Raw genomic sequence first — 21,799 nt, forward strand, 5'->3', positions numbered from 1 at the left:
GGGGGTGCATGTATGGGAACACCCGCCCCCCCCCCCTTAAATTCGACGTAAAAGGATGTAACCCACTATAGGCGTGAGCGTTCACAGTTTCCACCTTTCTACCAAATTTAGTGTCAATCACTACAATCGTCTCCGAGAAAAATGCGTGTGACGGACAGACAGAGAGACAGTAAACCAATTTTAATGTGTAAACACAAAACTTTAAAAATGGGGTAGCAAATTTTCACCTCAGTCGATAAATTAATAAGCCATCCTCCTAACAAAATATTAAGTTTGAATTCGCTCCATATTCCTCAGCTACAAAGTATGTTCTACCTCTAACACTTAATGCAATTCCTATTTGAAATCTGACTTCAGAAACAGGCGGCAGACCAATGGATAGAATGCAGACAATGTCAACTTGTCTTGCAACGTAACACCCTGGCTCATTAATGAAAACATGGAAAGATGAACACACGCCTCATGCCTTTCTGATTACGTAACGCACTACTCTTTTTACTACAAACTTACAATCTTCCAATCATCATATTTGCAATGAAAGAGTGTCCACTTGCATTTTGAACACCGGCGAAGAAATCAATTGATACCGGGCTGTCAGGCCACAGTTTCAAGGTTCAGCAAACAACTAGATTTTTATGTAGGATTTCGAACAAGCAAATATGCCATAATCCATGATCTAAATTACTACCTATAAAATGAATTTGAATTAAATTATTCTATGATAACTTCAATAGAATCAAACCAACCGGCTTCACTCCGACAAGAAACATACCAGCAATATTTAGACGCTAGTCTGAGTATGCATTTTCAAGGACATTTTGCTCCAAATTGTTCTCATTGCTAAAACTAATTTACCTTCGCTTTTATATGGATTATAAAAAATGTCTTAGTTGACAACCCAACCCTACTTGCTAACAACGAGAGCAAACTTCTGCAATCGAGGGGACTTATGGAAGCCGCACCAATCTTCTTTCAATGCTGCTATAAATGCATGATTGATGTAAGAAAGTGAATCTTAAATGTTGCATTTAACGTTATATAAATATCAAGTTTAGCAATCAATCAATCTTATTTTAGAAAAAAATGCGAAACTGCCAATCAATCTCTATTAAGAAATAATTGCAAATCTTTTATACTACAAACCAGTCGGATAATGTACAATTCAAATAATTTCAACTAGTATCAGTTGGCAACCATTCCACCAGATGCTTTGCAAATTCAAAATCACAGGTGTCTTGAGTACTCACATATCAGTTACAAGCATGATCGACATATGTATTTCAATCCAAGCCGGGAAAGAAATATCTTGACAAGATGATCATACCAAACTGGATTCCATCTTTTCTTTAAAGCATTGAGTAGTGCTTAAGAGAAATCTTACTTAGTTTTAAGAGAAACCTGAGCGCAGATATTTAGTGGGAGGCTAAGTTTATTGTTTTTCTGTGCAAACATCTTGACTTTATGCATGCGGTAGATCTAAGAGTTCCAACCGGTGCCTGGCATCTATCCAAGTTTGGTAGACGCCAAGTGATCGCGTTCTACGATCGTTCTACGTCAGTACTATGCTCTGACCTTCACTATACGATATTACATCCATACGCTACGTGCACAAGTATAATACACTTCGCGGCAGAGCGGTCAGACGAGAATACCGGACCTACTTAGTATTCAATCAGAATAATATAGATACTAGATACAATTTTTTTCTCTGTGAGATTCAACTTCGCTGTCAACTGATCACCTCGACTTATACTAGATCAAGATTGATTTTGATATTTTTTTTTCTTTGGGCAGTCTTTGTTCTCGCTCCTTTTCCATTTTTTCTGGGCTTTGTCGGTCTGGGTTGTTCGCATTGTAAGTCAACGAACTGTTACGCTATCACATCTAGGAACTTAATATCTGGGAATTCTGAGCATTTATTATCATATTTACGTCTGCGCTCCCGGCAAAAAACGAAATGAGGATTCTAGAAATTCCAATAAAGGTCGTCCGTGCTAAAGAGCCACTGTCACATAATGAATTAATGATCGTCTTTTTTGCTATCGTAAAGATACGTTTTTATAGATCAACCTTTCATCTTGTTGACAAAATAATTTTTTTTTCGCTGCTTCAACAAGCTCTGTTAAAATGTTCACTGAAGAGCACACTTCTAGCGGCTGTTCTGTTCTAATATATGTACATGACAAAGTGGATCAGTTAAACATGAAAAAGAAAAAAAAAGTATTAGTTGTAACCGCTAATAGATTCGGCGGCGTATGGTCAAGAGTATTTAACGGCAAGTTTTATTGGACGTAAAAGACATGTTGTGGTCAGTTGTATGGCAAAGGTTTTAAATTACAGGCGCCGCTTTGAAAATTTCTGGCGTTAAGACGTGCTAGAAAAGCGCTCAAGGGAAACCTGTTTCTAAGAGTTATGTTTGTTAAAAAATCCTGGAAAGTTTTTGAATGACATATTTTATCTGAATCCGGATAAAGAACACAGTTTTCCTCGAATGCTATTTTAAACAAACATAACATAATCACGTCCACTTTTATGAAAATTTTATGCAGCTTTAATGTTTATCGAAAAAAGTTCTGTTATAAAATCCATCAAACTCATCATCAATTAATCAGCAACACAGGAGCCTTGAATGAAAATAAATTTATAGTTCCAAGTGAGTATTTGAAAATTCCAACTGAATCATAATGGCGCATGCTATGCAGACAAATGATGGAATAAGTGTTTTAACCACGCAACTGAGGACATTGGAAAATCATGGTGATGTGTTATGTGAAGGTTTTGGAAATGACTCATGTCGAATAGCCCCTACGTAGATACTAAGCTTTTCATGGCAACAAGTTCTTCTCATTTAAATTGGAAAGCAGATAGGGAAGGTTTGCGGATTTTCCAAAAGTTGTCCGAATCTAAACACAAAAATTCGTTAAGAAATTAACTAACTTTAAGAGGAAGGGGGAAAAGCTTCAGGATGTGCTCACTCTAATATTTTGGTCGTAAGGAATTCCTCCTAAAAAATAAGGCTATTCACATAGTAGAAATGCGGATTTCTGCAAATCTTCCGTTTGCTTAAGCTTATTCCGCCGTTTTGTACATTATCAGTTTTAGGTGCACTCTAATCCGTGGAGACGGATAAGCGGTTCTAAGGTGAATTTATGCTACAGATCCAGCGCAACTTTGATAGTCTTCCAACATGTCAAACTGGGTTTAAGTGTGTTATAAAATCACATAAAGGTGACTTTCTTTAAAACAACTCAGTTCATAATTTCAAATGGAAATAAGTACACACATAAAAGGTGACTTGCGCGTTGACTAGGAAGTGATTTTAACGTTCAAAATAAGCTACCCTGGAATCAAATATATCACAAATTCAAGAACAAAGTATTGGAAGCATTATTCACCCGAAGTGCGCGTCAAATTCAGGAAGAACTTTGAGGATTTTCAAGAAGTAGAAATGTTCAACTGTTTCTAAGGTATAAGCAAAAATAAGGAAATTGAACTTGACTTTCCACTTGTGAATAAACGAATTGTCACCCAAGATAAACAACTCGGGATAGTGAAGGCTGGGCAATTTAGGTATGAAAGATTTCCTCTTTCCCTATGTCAGGAAGGTAATATACTATTATTAAATCTTTTTGAGCAGATATCGAAATGGCACATATTTTGAAGCCTAGATTTATATACACAAGCGCATCCGGATTTTTTTTTAGATTTTTGGTGTGGGTAGTTCCCGAAAATGAGTCCTGTCTAACTTCAATCTTCAACCGGTCCTTATTTTCGGAAACGAATCTGTTCGTAAGACCAATTGACCAAACACTTTTCTGGGTCTTTTGATTTGTTTTTAACAATTGGAAATTTTTATTCATTAAACTCTTTTAATTCTTTTCGTCATATTTTCAGCGTTTTTCACGCAAATGATATCTGTGATTAGAGCAAATATAATTTAAACATTTATCACAACGAACACTGTCCTTATTGTTGTTTCTACCATCTTTGCACGTGTAACAGCGACAATAGATGCCCACAAGTTTGTCCAAAACATCAATGTATGATAGGTAAAGTAAAGTCACGAAACGCCTTTTCTTTGGCACAAAGGACAACATACACGCTCGAAGACCATGTTATTTGGCGCTTCTTCAATTCATCAGCCAAATGTGATGTAAAAAAAATGTCTCTCGATCGTCAAAACGAAGACAACGATTGCTTTTTTTTTGAATATTTTGGGAGATATTGTTGGAGAAAAAATTGGTCTACCTTGTTTATCATTCCACAATTTTTCGACGGATTCACCATTGGAGCGATAACCACCAGCTAGCAACCATACTATGCTCGCATTGTCAGAATATCAAGATTGTCGCATTCATCCTTATACAGACGTATCCCTTGGAAATTCGTCATATTCAATGCAATCTTTTCGAATAAATAGATGGACAATAAAAATGATGAGAAAGGATCAGTAACTTCTGATGCGTTGTTGGGAATGGTAGAAAAAACAGCAGCAAAGAAAAAACTAATTCAATAAAAAATAAAAAGAAAATCACCAAAAATTACCTGATTATGAATCGAAAGAGCGACAACAACTGGACGAACAGTTGGCAACGGACCTTTCGAATATTCAATTGTTTTATTTTTCGACAAACATAAAAGCCGCTGGCTGTGATACAGTTTATTCTCTCAAATCTTGAGACAGATATTCGATGTCCGAATCATCCCCATCATCAAAATCACTTTCAGCTTTATCTTGATCCGAGATTGAAGGTTAAGTTTACACAATTTGACCCCTCTGACGTCAAAACTAAAATCTGCTTGTGAAAGTACTAAGACCTTTCATTTGATACCCCACATGTCGTGTAAATTAATGTAATTATTTTGAAGAAAAGTGCGTATGACAGACAGATAGATAGCCAGTAAACCGACTTTAATAAAGTTTCGCTTCACAGAAAATCTTAGAAATAATCCACTGCAATAACTCCAAGGGTATGAACTCAAAATTCAGCGCCGAAAAACACTAGAAATCGGCAGCATAGAAGATTTCAAAGAAATATTCCACATTTCATCAAATATGAAGGGTTTGGATATCTTAAGTTGCTAAAACCTAGTGAAATGGTCACTAGTGATAGATTTCGATAGTTGTAGATAGTTCGAGCATGAAATGGATGGCCAGATTACAACCAAAAACCGGTTAATATATTGTAGTTTCCCAAAGTGGCCATCCTGGTAGCATCTCGCCTGCGACCCCACATTTCATTTCATTAACATTACATTGTTCTGATACATGCAATCTTATTTAGCTGCACATACTTCATTTTTTTTTCGGAGAAATCAAAAATTGTCTTAATTTGTGGACCGTATAGAAAGATAACCAGCTTTTCCGACATTTTATGCACAATCATCATCATCAACGGTACAACAACCGGTCTTGGCCAGCCTTAATAAGGAACTCCAGAAATCCCGCTTTTGCGGCGAAGCGCACCAATTTATGAACAACACTTTGAAAGAAGAGTTCCTTTCTCATATCCTTGCAAATAAAAAGATATATTTGACAAAAAATTTTATGACTAAAACAAAACAGGCCGACTACGACATATTTGACGATTTCGACATTCCACAAAATTTCACCGCGGTTTTTGCCCAGGGATTAAAATCATATTTGCACGATTAAAAAATATTTAAAGAAGTGGTAAAAAATCGAGGATGAAACTGAAAGAGAAGTTTTCTCGTAATCATCAACACATCACATTTGAGGCCGAAAAGAAATTCCATGAAAATGTTGGATAGTAGCTTCTTTGATTGGCAGCCATGTACCCGCCCCCACCGCATCATAATAAGCAATTCAATTTAATTAAAAAAGAAAAAATAAGACGAATAAAATCTGCGCAAATCGAAGGTAGAAAGTAGCAAAACAGAAATGGCAATGGCTTGGTCGTCATGTGGAAAAAAAGGTCAAAGGTGGACCCAAAAAGAAGACAAACAAGCCACAAAAACAATAGACTGATGACGTCGAAAAAACCATGGGAGGACGAAAAAGTCAACCAATACAAGACAAGCGAAAAAGAAAAATTTGGTTGGTTGAGAGAGAATTCGGAAGAAACGTAGTGATTAACAAAGAATTGCAAATGGAGACGACACAATAAAAAAACATTTTCCCTTAAACAATAAAAAAACATTTTCCCTTATTCCTTTAAAAATCCAGCATTCAATTCGAGTCATTCAAATATATCGGGTTTACCATTAAGAATGCCCTTTTTTAAACTTCAATTAAAACTGAACGTTTAGATATTTTTCATTACATTTTGTTTTTAATTTTCAAGAGAATTTAATGCCAATAATTGTGGAACATCTTTCATATAAAGCAGCGCCACACCGGCAGGACCCAATACGAGAAACCCAATTTTCCATGACTTTCGAGCAAATATTCGGTTCTGTTTCACCAATTGAACGTTCAATGTTGTCGCGAAAGTCGTCAAGTATTGCTGATTTGTTGGATGAATTTAATATATTCCCGAAAAAAGAAGTATGGTGGCGTTAAATCCGGCGGTCGTGGCGGCCAATTGACGGGGCTGTTTTATGAAATAATCCTATTACATTGTAAGGTAATTGTTTCGCCGGCTGTGTAGCAAATCACACCGTTATGCTGAAACCGCATGTCGCGAGTCCATTCCAACGACTTTCTCGAAGACAAAGTCAATCAGCATCGTACGGTAGCGACCACCGTTAACGGTGCAAGTCTTTCCAGCATCGTCGTAAAAGAAATAGGGTCCAATGACTTCGCCAGCATGAATGCCGCTCCAAACAGTCAATTCTTTCGAATGTAAAGGTTTTTCCAATATTTTATTTGAATTACACCGGAAACGACAGCCTCGTTGGTAATCATTTGTGATCTTGTGAAATTCCGCATTCGGAGCCATCTGGTTCAGGATCCAATTTGCAAGCTCACGGCATTTTCGCGCGTCAGACGGCAACAATTCTTATGTGAGAAGGATCTTAAAGGAATTTAGGTCAAGATCCTTGCGTACAACACGCCGCAATCTCATTTGTGAGAACCCCAACTCTTGAGATCGACGTGGAATGGACTTATTCTCATCCTCGGTAACACTAGCAGAAACAGGTCTCTAACCCCAAGATCCAACAGACAAGAACATCAATGTTAAAACCCATTTCTAGATAATGAAACCCATTTCTAAATGAATGGTTATGTAAACAAGTAAAATTACGGAATATGGGACGACCCCAACCCATATAAGGTTCACCAAATTGTGAATTTGGGCCGGCGGTGACATAGGACCATGCTTCTTCGAGAACGATGATGGTCAATGGCGAGCACTACAGAACAATTACAACAAATTTTTCTTCTGGGTAGACTGAACGATATGGACTTGGAGGATATGTGGTCCTAGCAGATCGGCGAGGCGTGGCTCTAGCAGGCCAACCTTACGTGCCACAGAGCGAACAACACGTCTGACATGAACGATGACCTGTAGATTGAGGGTCTGGCTTGCACAGGTAATAAGAGTTGTCCAAAGTTGTGCCATTTGACCCAAAAATTGGCCCACACCCACAAAGTCAACATAACTCAGACCATTACTCAAACTCAGCGGAACTTATGCAGCACATTCAAAAAAAATTGGACCTCTCGAATTTGTATTACCGTGCGAAACCGCGTCAAACATTTGGACGATGTCATTTTTCATACATAATGGCTGACACTCAGGAAACTTACTTTATTGCACCTCAACATCCACTCGCCTTTATTGGAGAACCCATCAAATTTTATCTTGCGTGTTTTTCAAAAACAAAAAATCTGCATTTTTTCAAAGCGATATTTGGTACAAAAAACAAACAAACCGTTGGTTGAAAGGGTAGTCAAATGCTAAAGTTGGCAGATCTATAGCTCCAATGCAAAAAAAAAGATATTCAAAGAATACAAAAGAAATTTCCCAGCACTAAAGAGATAGAAAATCTAAGAACCATATAACCACCTAATTCTCAGCCGAAGACCCTAATTTCTGATTTTGATGTCAAAATTCGGCCAAAAAACTAATATCAATTTTTTTGCTGTTTAATCATATTCCTCACCCTAAAGTGTAATATTACATTGCCATTAGCAAAAGCAATCGCAACATCGCCGAACAAAAGTTAACATCACCGATAGAGAAATGTTAACGATATCACTTTTGTGATAAGCAATGTAATACTCGTACCAAATGTGATAACACACCAAATAATACTGAAATGTATCGTTCGTAAAATACACCGTTCTTCTAGTGAAAGTAGCAGCTGTCAAATGCCAATGCCGATTATCCTTTGCGAATTTCATAGTGTTATCATGGTTGGCTTTGATAGGCAAAAAATGGTTTCGGGGTTGTATGAAACCTTCAACTGAGAAAATATACATACGTAGTTCTAAATAATAATGTTAAGTAATGCGATGCCTGTGTCCTGTCACATCAAAAAATATCACCAAACATCATCGAGTAATATTTTAATGCGTTGAATACATACCGCCGTCTCTAGTGCAGAAGTACGTTACATAAAATCAGGCGAGTGATCATTCACAGGAATCATGATTCCGATCTTTGCATGGAAAAATAAAGCTACGTTTGACTAGTTCTATCTGTTCTAGACCCAATCGCAGTAGATATTTCTACTACTTACATTACACATATAAAAAGCCAGAATATAGCCTGTGAAACGTAAGTTGGTGTAAATATATAAAAATCGACGAAAAAAGAATTCATTAGACCCATGAAAAAACTCCCTTTTTCCCAGCGACCGTGAAGGACATTTAGATAGTATCTAAAGATCCACAGCTCCTGGGAAACTTCATATTTGCAACCAAAATCCTAATACAAGTGTCAATAATGTCATTTGGAAAAGGATCCCAACGACAAATTTTGTCGCCCCGCTACTCAGAAAGAAAAAGATATTGATACAATTGGTAGTTGCAATTGCGGGAATATTTTAGTTCCTGAAGATTAAATGGAGCCGGGCCCTAATGTGTATTAAACTTCAAAACTGGAGTAACCAAGAACTCCGTGGTATGCATAGAAAATCACTTGTTCAACCGATGCGATATCCACCTCCTGCTAGAAAGGAAATGAGAAGTCACAACTCCAATCAACGAATACTTTGAACAAAATGACTTCAATGTGACGAGCACGGATAAATCAGAATCATGTTCGATTTTTCAAACCAACTAGCATGGCCATGCAAGTTCGTGTTGGCGATGGTTTTCGAGTATCTGTTCTTCACTGCTAGCAGATCTAGACGACAAGACGACAGCATTGCTTTGCGGTTAACAGATATCATCTCGAAAATTACAAATTCAACAACAATAGATGTTATTATCAAAAATATTTCGTAATTTTTATTCAAACTTCTTTTTCTGAAGATACTAATCAAGATAGAAGGTTCTACATATTATGAAAAAGATTTGAATAAATATCAAGCAAAGAAATAAATATCATAGCATTAACACCTTTTCGCACCAAGTCAGCCCAACATCAACTTCCTTGATTAACACAAAATTCTTCACAAGGTACACTCATAGTGCCAAGGTCGCTATTTCGACATCATATTATGAAGATATACCTATTTTCTTGGATTTTCCTCAAGACATTGATTGATTTGCCAGGCGACAAGAAGCTACCGTTGTGTTCGCTCGCGCATAGCAATGACTACACCACCAGTGGACAACCGTAACTCCATCATGTCGTCATTGCTTGGAACGAGTTAACTCAATTAGCACTTTGTTGGCACGTAAGTGATTTGTAGAAATGCAGTTTGTCACGTAATTAAATAAGATAAAAAAAATATTGCAGGGTTCTAATATGCCAAAAAAAAAACAGAAGTCAATGCGTTATATTTTCAGGAAATAAACCAGAGCAATTTTTTGTGCATTCAATATTTTGTCAAGGAACTAATCTATAAAAGAGGTGTCCATTAGTTCGTAGAAGTTCTGCACGAACACCAGCTCCTGACTTGCAGTTGCTGATTTTTTTCTGATCCAATTTAAACTAAACTTCCTTAAGCAAGTCGCTTCCTAGTAGCTGCACTTTCTCCAGCCCGTGGCTAGAATATACTGAACAAGCTAACATCGATCTGATCTCACAGATACCCAACAGTCTTCTAACGCAACATGTATCTGGAAAATCTGGCCAGCAACATTCACTTTAACATTTGGTAGCAACATCTTATTTCAGTTAACAGATTCACCTGTAAATATCTGAACTTAACAGTCGTGAAACTACTAGAGATTTAACAGAAGCTTAACATGACTGGTGGAGTGTGGTAAACGTAAAGTTGGTGTAAAAAATTCTGAGAGAAACTGAAATGATCTTATTCTTGTCACGTTAACAGAGCCGTTGGTTTCTAAAAGATACTAAAGCTTGGGTTTTTGTAGCATTGCTATATGTATCAGTACTCCAGATAATATTTGGACTGTACAGCTGAAACCCCGGATGACACCTTGTAGATGTTAAAAGCGGTCTTCAAAAGCCATTTAACAGAGCCACTGGTAAACTCGGAGCAGAGAGCACAAACATTGTGTTTTATAACAAAGCAGCGGGAAGACCCCATGCTTACACTATCCGCAATCATGCAGCAAGATCGGCATTCTAGTGACCAAAGAGAGTATTCTTGGCGGGGGCTTTTCCAGCTACCCAGCATTCTCAATGCGTTGGCTCACTTTATATACATGAATGTTATGTGCAAAAACTGTTGATGACGACGATCTTGTTAATGATCAGGTGAAGATGGTTTATCCAAATCGCTTTGTACATTGTCCGGTTTGTTGTATGGCATAGTCGTCAACTGGGCGACTAGAATGCTTTTATTTGCTTCTACCGCGGACTACTCCGGCTGCCGGTCATGCTACTGTCGTAGTTAGTTTGGCTAGGTTGCCTGGGCTAACTGGTATTGTACATCTACATATGGTTAATATGCATGTGGATATATGTAGATTGTCTTCAATGGCGGTACGAAAGCTGATCGATTAGTATAACTTAAGTTCAGTTCAGTTCTTGATGTTGAATAGATCGGAGCGAATGCGAATGGCTTAATCGTGATTTGAATTAGAATCTGTTCTTAAATATAAAGAAAATTTACTTTTGCCAAGAGAATTATTCGAGTGGATTTCTTTTCGGTTTTTCGCTTTTAAAAAGGTTAAAAGAAAGAAATAGCTATCAAAAGTTTCGTAGGAAATTAAATTAAATAAATAAAATATTTAAATAAAATAAATTATAATTCAAAAATATTTTCCAAAATTTAAATTAAACCAAAATAAATTAAAACAAATGATAATTTTATTCAAGTGTTAAAGTGCATAAGTGATTATTCAATTGAAGTAAAATCAATGTGCTGAATAACATTTTCATGTTTCAACCATCAAATCAAATGTTTAAGTGAAAATTAGAAAACTCAATTCTGTGCTTTTCGAGAACGGAACAAAGTGACTCTAATTTTTTTCTACAGAAGCCACGAAAAGTATAATTTTTAAAAGTAAGTTTCTGACAATTTCAATGATTGTGCAAGAAAATAAATTATAAAATAAAAGAAAAAATATTATAAAACATATTTTCTTTAAATGAACTATGATTGTAAAAATATGGAAGCATCCAATGAAGTATTTCAGAAAATCTAAAATCCAACAAAGTTTATTTTTTAAGTACTTCCAAAAGTGGATTTGATTATAAAAAATCCAACAAATTTTTGTTTGCTTAATGTTATGAAATAAGCACGATCCCTTTCGATTTCTAGCCAACATCAGCTGCTCATAACTATCAAAATTATATCTTAAATGGAAATTATGTCACATTAAATGTTTCACCATGAAAATGATAGCACCCCGACCCGCATATGAAAATATTTCGTCACAACATGCGATCATCTGTAAGTCGCGACATGCAGACAATCTTGTGTCGAGCTTGTGGTCGTGGTCATGTCAAATATATTAACATTTTTTGAGCAGGTCATGGTTACAGTCGTAAGCAGATACTCTCCTTTCGACGAGATAGATCCTAATCTTGGCGCTGACATTAAAGATACAGCAAACGATATGATATATATGTATCATATGATCGCGAAACGGAACTTGGTATTCAAATTTTATCATGCTAAAAAGCAGGTTTTTCTCAGCCAGCAAATGAATTAAGGAGTTGGATAACAGAAGTTTATGATGAAGAAATGTATCTTTTTTGTGTTGATCGTGGTGGATAAAAGCTGTGTGCATGGGTTCTCGTGAATGCAACAGTTGTGTCTCGGTAACAAGTTCAAGGTGACTACGGGCAGACAAACAGAATTTCGTCCCACCTTTTAGAGCCTCAGAACCGCGAAATAAGTTTTCTGTGTTAGATTCGTCAAGCTACAGCAAAACACCCCTTAACATTTAGGACCATCACACCAGTCCGCAGCACGACTCCCTCATTTACATATTAACCATATCAATATACTGAATTTCAAAATTTGACGACCAAAACGAATCGTGCCAAGATAGTGACGAAAATCATTTGAATCTCTGCCTGCTGTGGGAGAGCACTAACTTTGTAAGAAATTCAGTCGTGATTGTTTTTATTTTGACTTTAGAGCTTTTAAATGCCGAATTGTTGATATCGAATTACGGCATATCAATTGGATAAAGGGGGTACACTGTTTACATACCAACATGCCTCAATGGAACAGTTCGATTAATCAGAAGCGCCGGGTTTTTTTAATACCATGCGGTTAGTTAGATTGTGGGATGTGTTGAATATGAATGTGTTGGGAAAGAACAACGGTAGCACGAAAAATCCGATTATGTTGATATAAAATTGACGGACGATACCGGTCTTTTATGTGATGAATGTAAAAGTGTTGGGTTATGTGATATCATAGCCTTCGAATGGGGTTAATGGTTAAGCTCTTTGATGATGATTGAGTGCTATGCAGCCCACAGCAAGTGATTCGAGCTTCTTCAAGAAATTTTTCTTTGAGATGATTTTAAGAGTGATTGAGTGCATTGGAAATAAATAGCGCAATTTGTGCACTGAACCAGTTTGATAATGCACCACAAAACGTGACTGCAAGCAAAATTGGATGGCGAACAAACATCCTTCCAGCGTTAACCGTGATTATAGTCACAAAAATTGTCCGCTAAATATTTCAAGGATCTGAACATACAATCACTGCCAATTTAGTCTATCGCATCACTGAGGAAGAAGAAGAGAACACTATCAAAGGACATCATGACTTAATTATTCTTTAAGTTTAGCTAGAGACAATTATAGTCTGATAAAGGCTTGAGTAGAGAGCCTAGCTTTCATTCAGCATTGATAGCGCCGTTTCGAATTGAATGAATTGAATACTTGTCCCATTTTATTTTGGCGCACCCCCTGACTTTTCTCAGACCAGCATCGACAATTAAGGGACTGAAACTTTGCTTTTACTAGTGAAAACCAGCAACCAGCAAAAATGACTCAGCACAAAAGCCCAAAAAACGCTAACTCCAAGAAGATATTGGCAGCGTAGACATCATATAGTTGAAATTTTAACGGCTTCCCTCCAAGTGATTACAAACTTCTTTCCCCAATTAAAAATGTGAAAACCAAACAGGATCCACCCTCGATTTAGTCGCTTATCAACTAAATACATGTTAAAATCCTAACCCGGATAAGCACCCAATGAATAATCAAAATATTTACCACCCATTTCAGATAAGGAGAACCATCTAGCTCTTTGATAAACGGTCTAAATATTCAAATTATACCGATCGAAAAAACGGTAGCAAATTCAAGTGATAACACTGGCGCTAGGAAGTTATCAAATACCAAATAAAACAGGTTAGACCCACTAATGGAGCAAGTTCCGGCCTAGTTTTTGGGCCTACTTAAGATGTACCAAAATGGAGATCCAGCTACCTATGCTAATTTGCAAAATACTATACTAGCTTCTCAGGAATGACAATTAGAAAGTCAATAAAATTAGAAACTGTCGGAATTTTTTTACGTTAAAAGTGTTTTTTGCTGCTGTTTGTGTGATTGGTTCCGGCAGGTGGGACCGCTGCGGTAGGCGCGGTTACTGATGATGGAAAGCAACACAGTATATTTTATTAAGGCAATTATGTAACAAACAGCTAAGAGTTCTTGATTTCAAGGTCGTTACCTGAATATTTCGGGTGGAGATGATGGAAAATTAGAACGGTCCAGCAACCGGCTTCACAGGTAGACCACCTATGATCTCCACACAGCTGTAACTAACTAAATTATTTAGACAACCGGACCCTAATTTTCATTACACCGCGTCTATGACCGGCTTTTTTTGCAGGCTAGTCTGGCTAATCTGAAGGCGCGTTGACCGAGTCGGTTGACCGTTAGACTCTCAATATCGCTACCTTGGATATAAATCCCGGTTTGTGATGGATCGCTATACTCGTTTTTGTGATCTCCCGCTGCTAAGGGCTTATCAGTTACGCAGCATTTAGATGTAATGACTGAAGCAAAATCTCATCGAAAATTAAGCAAACAAAAAAAGGAGTGAATAGAAAATATGGTAGTCTGAATTTACCAAGTCCAATAGTAGCTAATGCAAAACAAATTATGGTTAATCATGGCATTTTCGTGAAGCCCAGACGAAGAATGCGCGGGGAACTTATTTATAGGAAATGTGCTATAAATACAAGGGATATAAAATTTCTTTCTTGCTATGTCCGCTTTACAGATCAAATTAAATGCTGTAGTGAAATTACCAAAGTCCATAAGAAATGCAGCTCTTTTATATATCTCCCCTCATACTCGTCCACTTCAAGTGGGTTCACACATTGGCTTCAACTTACCAGCCTATAATTAAACAATATCCAGTATTTAGCGTACCCAATAGACAAGCCACAGCCAAAAATATGCTTTCGTGAGTAAACAGGCGACAGAGAAAATTGCTTTTCAAACGAGATCATCAATACGCCATCATCGTCAAGGCTCTACAGAATATATCAACCCTTGCTCTTCAGGATGATACTCCTATAAGACATCAGTCGATCGCCCCCTTTTCAATTCTTAAATCCAAGAATGTGCTGTCTTCTCTGACTAAATCAGCTCAGCACTTTCTTTGTTTTCATACTGGTCTTTGCCCGCTGACTCTCCCTTTTAATACCTTTTTGGTCATCCAAGTATCATCCATAGGTTTCACGCGGCTAGACAAACTTTCGCAACATAAGGTCCTTGGAGATTTCAGGTTCGCCTAATATTTCCTCATTGATCTCCATCCTATTTTGCGCCCATTATTAGTTTGAGAACCCTACTCGTGACTATGTTCAGCGACTTCTCAGAAATTTATGTGAGAGATCCATGTAACGTCGTCGACGTGCCGTTGCCTTTCAGGTCTCTAAAATCCTATAGTCCCCCAGAAATCGTATTTTACTGAAAACAATCTTCAATCGGGAACTGCGTTTTCTTCAAATAATGTGTTGAAAGCTGGTTGTGCCAAACGGATGCCTCTGGAACCGTCTAAAACTGCGCAAATCACAAAGTCCAAGCATTCTCTTAGCATACCTCGCATATAATTGGTTTTAAGATCGGTTTAAACGACGTGGATTCGTCATTTGTTTTCAGATGTTTCCTTGCATTTCTCGGCAGTTGAATGCCTTGATAAGCGAAGTGTTCTATGCTCACCAAATTATATTCGTCAATTGATACGTTTTCTCTGATGGGAGTGGTTTTCCCCCTTAGGTTGGCATAATTTCGGTAGTTTTCACATTTTCACGTTTATTTAAAAAAAACGTTTGCTGATGCGAAGGATCACTACATGACATTCATTTCGTAAGCATATACACTCATTTCGCAGGACTTATATAGCATCGTGTCCGCTGGCAGCTGAATGAAGTGCCTAGAAAGGATTTAAATGCCAGGCTAAAGCATTGCAACTTGTGTCAAACGTATCTGTCAAATTATTGCTGGCCTGTGCTGATGGATAATCAGTATGATCCTGGTAAGAGATGCCATTTTTTTCTAGGATTCCTAGGTCAAGTATTCTCTTATGCTGTATGATTCGGTCGATACTGAAGTATATCTGTTCGAATTTAACGAATATTTTATGAAGGTCGATGTAGATTTCTCAAAATGTTTCACTTGTTTAACTGTAAATAACTGGCCAATTATCAATTTGCCAGTCCGGAAACCTCTTTAATATTCAATTGAGCACAATCTAATTTTTTGCTGGAATATTTTCGCAAACATTTTATGAAACGTGCAAAGTAATGAGACGTCACTACAATTTTTGCATTGCATCCTGTCTCCTTTTTTATTTGACATTTGCCAATGGCTCCAAATGATAAAAACCAGCCTTTACTGCCTTTATGATCCAATGATCGTCTAATTTGATCAGTTAAGCAGAAACATGCCTCACATCATTTATATTTTAGTCCTTGATGATTGCTCCCAGGATCGATTTTTTTGCCTTAAACCATCTGTGATGCACCACTCAGGGTACAGAGGGCAATCTGTGACGGGTAGACGCATTTCAGACTATTCAATGCTTTTTTGCACAAAAATGTCATCAATTTCCTTTTATTCAAACTTGTGGGGTGAGTTGGAACGGATTGCCAAGAACCGATACCGATGATGCGTAGATGTGAGACACTCACACAGGTTTTTTGGTAAATACAGTCCCTCTAACTCGCAGTCAAAGTGTTTACGTTTCTGCTTTGTTAATATTTTATTGGCTGCTCGACGAAAATGTGCATATTTCTCTTTTTTCGTCCTTCTGTTATGGACCTGTCCTGCATTAGCCATAATAGACCTGAACAAATCTCAAACTAGTAATTTTGAATTTCTATTTTGGCATTATTTGCTAATGGCAAATTTTTCTCCGTAGTTTAGCAGGTGAAGCGCTGCTTCGAACCAGAAAAGCCTTCAAAATTTATGCAATCACAAAATTATAACGTGAATTTCCCGTCTCGTACAGGAAAATGAGAATTGCCCTTGTTGTCGAAACAACAACGACCCTCTCTGAGTCCATCAAACCAACGCCTTAATTTTCCTCCATTCATCTTAACATTGAAACTTAACTGATAACTGGAGTCCAAAATTTCTAAAACTTGTTTCCTCCTCTAAATTCATTATATATCGACCCACACAACAATCTTTAAAACTAGTAAGTTCACTATCAAGGCCGTTCATGAATTAGATAAGGCTCGGGCCTCCACGAGCTAAAAATAAATTAGCAATACCAGAAGGATGCACAAAGAACCAAAACCAAAACTAGCAGAAAAAAAAACAATAAAAAAAATATGAAACAGGAAACAAGAATGGGTATCTAAATGTCTTCTAAAATGAATATATGGTAAAAAATCTTTATCCTAAAATTTTATCGGCAATACTAAGATACTTATGGATCTAAAACGAGTTTTTCGAAAAATAAATGTTCTCTAAGGTCCAATTATCTTCATTTGAGATTAGCACTAGGTCTGCCTTATCTCGACCATAAATTTAAAAAAAAAAACTTTAAGCATAAAATGACAAAAAACAGCAAGACAATGACATAAAACTATGATACAGACCTTTAACATTAAGCAGCAAGAAAAGACTACATGAAAAAATATTTTGCCTACAAAATGCAGAGAGAAATTCAATATGAAGCCAAAAAACGAGACTCAAAAACTAGCGTACCTAAACCAACCATTTCAATCTAAAACAGGAGGATATAACCCCCAATGTTCACGTGTTAAAACTGCTGGAAAAAACTATCATATTCAGACAAGACACCCACTGAAGCCAAAAAATATTCTACAACTTTCTAAACTGCAAATCTGCACAGTCAAGGTTGATCCCGCTCTACAAAAAAACGCAACCAGCTAAGGAGCGTAAAATTTGAGCACAAATGGCACTCAAACAACTCTAAAGAGCGCCACTAACAAAAAAGTGATTCTCTACAAATGCTGGCATATTAATTTAATATTATTTACCGGCACATTTGTACTATTTTGAATAGAAAAAAAAAAGATTTATTCACACTACACAATATTATCATAAAAACATGTGACTTCCAGCACGTAGCCAGACAAGACCAGAAAAAATGTTGTTTTTAGTATCGCCAGGAGTAACACGAATTTGTAAATAAATTCAAAAAGATTCATTTTGAATAGGATCCGAGTCAAACTAAACAAAAGCATTCATACCGAAAATATGCGAAGAAGTGAGACTTGGTTAGGTTTTTTTCTTGTTGAGTCATCTTCTATTCTTTCGGAGTTGAATATCAGTTAATGTTTCTTCCAAAAAAAATTAGTTGCCTGATTTGGGTCGCAAAGATAAATGTTCGTGCAATTAAAGCTTCAGATTTTCAGACTTTTATATTTTCCCTATTTTGAATGATTTCCAAAATATTTCTTTCTAAACACCAAGTCCTTGAAATGTTTGATTGCAAAACTAAATTTTTGGCGGAACAAAACTTAATGACCGGTTATACCAATTTGTAAGAGATTTACTCAATTATTAGCAATGAATCAAGCTGACAGAGACCTATCAGTAAACTATTAATTCTAGAATTAAAGCTAAGAAGCATGAAGCATGTTTCAGGTAGCCAAATGGCTGATAAGGTAGTGGCGAATGGAGAAAGATGTAAAAAACTCACGGAAGTTCTACAAAGATACGTGAGTTTGCGATCGAATGAAATTCTCAGTAAAATTTAATTCTTTTTTCTTAGAACAAATTTAAAAATTTAACTTCCGCAAGATTGGAAATAATAGGAAACGAGGTACGACAAGTTTTTTTGGGAAACTAATTAAAAATATACGATAAATAAATCGCTGCGTTACCAAGAAGCAATTAAATGATAGTAGCAATGTAAAAGGATATACGTAGCCAGAAAAAAACGCGTTCAACATGTACCATGCCCGAAAAACAAACCTCTTCCAAAAATCTTATTTGAATGCCAACAAAAGCACGTCTCCTTACTCCCCCACATCAGAAATCAAAATAGTTCAAATGCGGCTAATAACCTCTCTCCACACTTTAAAATTCAAATCATTATGTTACCAACCTGATCGCAGTCATCCACCTACCCCTTAGTCGAAAAAAAATGAAATGTAAGATTTCGAATTTGGAATAAATTTCTCTGAAAGCATTGAACGGGTTTCTCTATGCGTTGACCTTGAATTTCATTAACATCCTTAACGTGAATCAAAAGAATCTTTTTCTCAATTCGATTTTATCAAAATTCTGCAATAAAAAAAGAAATTCTCATAAAACTTGAGTAAAAGCGATGGATTTGTGCTGTTCAGAATGTTTTTGGGACGCGGGGATTTTTTGGTCACAGCATCTTTCTAACTAACCGTTTGAATCTGCTCCGGGTTCATTCTTGCTAGTGTTCAAGAAGTGGCGAAAGATATTTGCATTTCAAAACAAAATTTTTTTTTATGAGTATTGTTTTTTTTGCCCGCAACCAGGTTATAGAGCGTACAATGATGCCGAGCGGATATATCTAGTGAAGACCTGAGTGCGGATAGATTCTACTCCTCGGTTACATTTAGAGAGTTTCGATTTTGTTGTTTTTGTTCATCAGCTCTTTCTTGCTCAATTTGATACGGTGGTGATACGTTACAAGTCTACATCCTGGTTCATATGACGACAGTGAGAAGATTTGATAAAACTGAAATATATTTAGAGAACAAACGAATGGCAATAATTAACCGATGGCGACGGCTTAAAACGGCAGTAAATTAGAAGGCTGGCAATAGATAATAGAGTGTTAATTCTGATGTAGTTTGGAATGTTGGATATATGGCCTAGACTTGGTTTTATGCTTGCTTTGCCGGATAGATGCTGTGATAAGATGAAACCGGTTTCATGGGTGTTTGTGTTCTAAATAGTAAGAGACAGCCTTGTCTTAGACATAAATCAAGGTGACTCTTTTTCCAAGAATATAGCAAATGCTTTGTAGAGAGATTTTGAAGTATACGTGATGTGATGCGATAATGGGTGTGACCCCATTACGTAAATATTGCAGAAATTGCATATTCTTTTATGAAATATACAATCAGAGCTGCAAGAGAAATTTGTTTTTAATGTTCTACTAGCCCTGGGATCACTGAAGTTTGTTCAGCAAATGACATCAATGAAATCCTCTCCCATCCCTCCGAAGATACAATTTTATGATAAGTTAAAAGGGAGTCCCAAAAGGGAGAAATACTAGTATAAATTCCTTCCTTTTCAAACGACAGATATCGATTGGTACTTTATGTAGGCAGTCCCTAATTTTGATATCAGTTGCGATAGTAAGGATTAAGGGATCAAAAGTACAAACTTCAAATTAGAATTGATCCTCAGGAATCACAAAATCAATCAGATCTCGGTCACAAAATATATTATATTATATCGAATTAGGCGAATAATGGTATATTACCACATTTTCCCAGTGCACTTGAACCCCCACCTCCCTTCAAACTAAGATACGAAGTCTGATCCAAAGGTTCCGGGACTTTCTCAATAACTCTCTATTACAAATATGCACAGTTCCAATTTATCCGCTTCAAAGTGCTCACATTGGGAGCGAATACCCTTCTCTGACCGGTGTTCCCACTATTTCATGCATCTCGAAAACTCTGTTTCATGGATGATGATGGGTACTTGAGTTTTGGAAACAACAAGAAGTCACACGGAGTCAGCCCAAGGGTTGTCATCCAGTTTTTGACAAGAAAGTCGCGAATGAGGATCGCGGTGTGACAAGGCGCGTTGTCGTGGTGGAAAAACCAGTTGTCTGTTACCCATAATTCTGGCCTCTTCCGAGGAATCTTTTAGGGTAAAGTTATCAGGATTTGGAGGTATCGATAACGATTGTGATTGTCTCATCTTGTCGGAGGAATTAATGATGGATGACAACCTTCGAATCGAAAAAAACAGTGAGCATCACTTTAACGGTTCTTCACATCTGACGAGTTTTTTGGTTTTGGTTGATTTTTTGACCACTAGGACGACTGCACCTTGTAACGATGATTATCAAGAAGTTGAAAAACATCCAGGGAATGTGCTTTTTGATCCTCTTTAGTCGTGGAATGAACTTGGCTTTGGCTTGAGTCAAAATCTCCTGGCATGACCCAAATGGAATGTCACATTTCTCTGCCATCTCTCGAACCGTCAAATGGCAATTGGAACGCAAAAGGGCATTCACTTTGGCCACACGAAAATCATCAATTGAGGTTGAAGGCCTTCCTGAACGAGAAGGTTACAACAACAAAACAAAATGGAGATTATTTAGGAAGGTTCCCGCTAAAAAATGAGCGCTGAACTAGTTGCCAACGTCAACGTGAAGGCGCACAATTTGAAAAGTCCTAGAACTCCTTGATCAGACCCCGTACAATATTGAAAAGTTTGGTGCAAATCCCACTATCATTAACAAAGTTACGGTGTATTAAAATTGAACTTTTTGTGTGACTTTATTGCATCCTAGAAAAAGGAATATCACCCAGTGATCTATGTACGCTAGCAATCGCCCTCGAACTTGACACAACCCAATAAATAAAATGGATTTTGAAAAAGAAGATTGATTTTCATCCCGCAAAGTTTGTTACATAAAAACATCATTAAATCCGTCATATCTAGAAATCCAAACTGAGAGTTCCAGAAGTGCTTTGGAAAAGCAGTGAAAAAATTAACATTCAATTGGCGTCTCGTCATTCTAACTTATCTACCATATTTGAAAAAGATACTCTGATTTCAAGACCCAGGATTTAAGAAAGTCTGTTTTCAAACACTACAAAAATTCAATTTTCCGGATATTGAAATTAATAGAATGAATTTAATAGTGTGTAACAAACAATGTTTATCATGTCAGCGATTTTTTGAGC

At 36.8% G+C, this 21,799-nt stretch overlaps 2 protein-coding genes across 5 annotated transcripts in view; one reads left to right on the plus strand and one right to left on the minus strand.

Annotated features, from left to right (window-relative positions):
• LOC119647937 overlaps positions 1-21,799 on the plus strand; it is a 504,053-nt gene that overhangs the window by 444,501 nt on the left and 37,753 nt on the right. The window contains exon 1 of one of the 3 annotated variants that reach the window (XM_038049283.1): positions 10,819-11,493. The exons of the other annotated variants lie outside the window; for them this stretch is intronic. The gene's annotated coding sequence lies outside the window, so the exon portion shown is untranslated. Of the gene's footprint in view, positions 1-10,818; positions 11,494-21,799 lie in introns of those variants that run through there. 3 annotated transcript variants of the gene reach the window in all.
• LOC119647936 (nuclear migration protein nudC) overlaps positions 1-21,799 on the minus strand; it is a 135,513-nt gene that overhangs the window by 50,358 nt on the left and 63,356 nt on the right. The gene's annotated exons all lie outside the window — the stretch shown is intronic.

The sequence above is a fragment of the Hermetia illucens genome, chromosome 2 (assembly GCF_905115235.1).
Source record: "Hermetia illucens chromosome 2, iHerIll2.2.curated.20191125, whole genome shotgun sequence".
Taxonomy (NCBI): domain Eukaryota; kingdom Metazoa; phylum Arthropoda; class Insecta; order Diptera; family Stratiomyidae; genus Hermetia; species Hermetia illucens.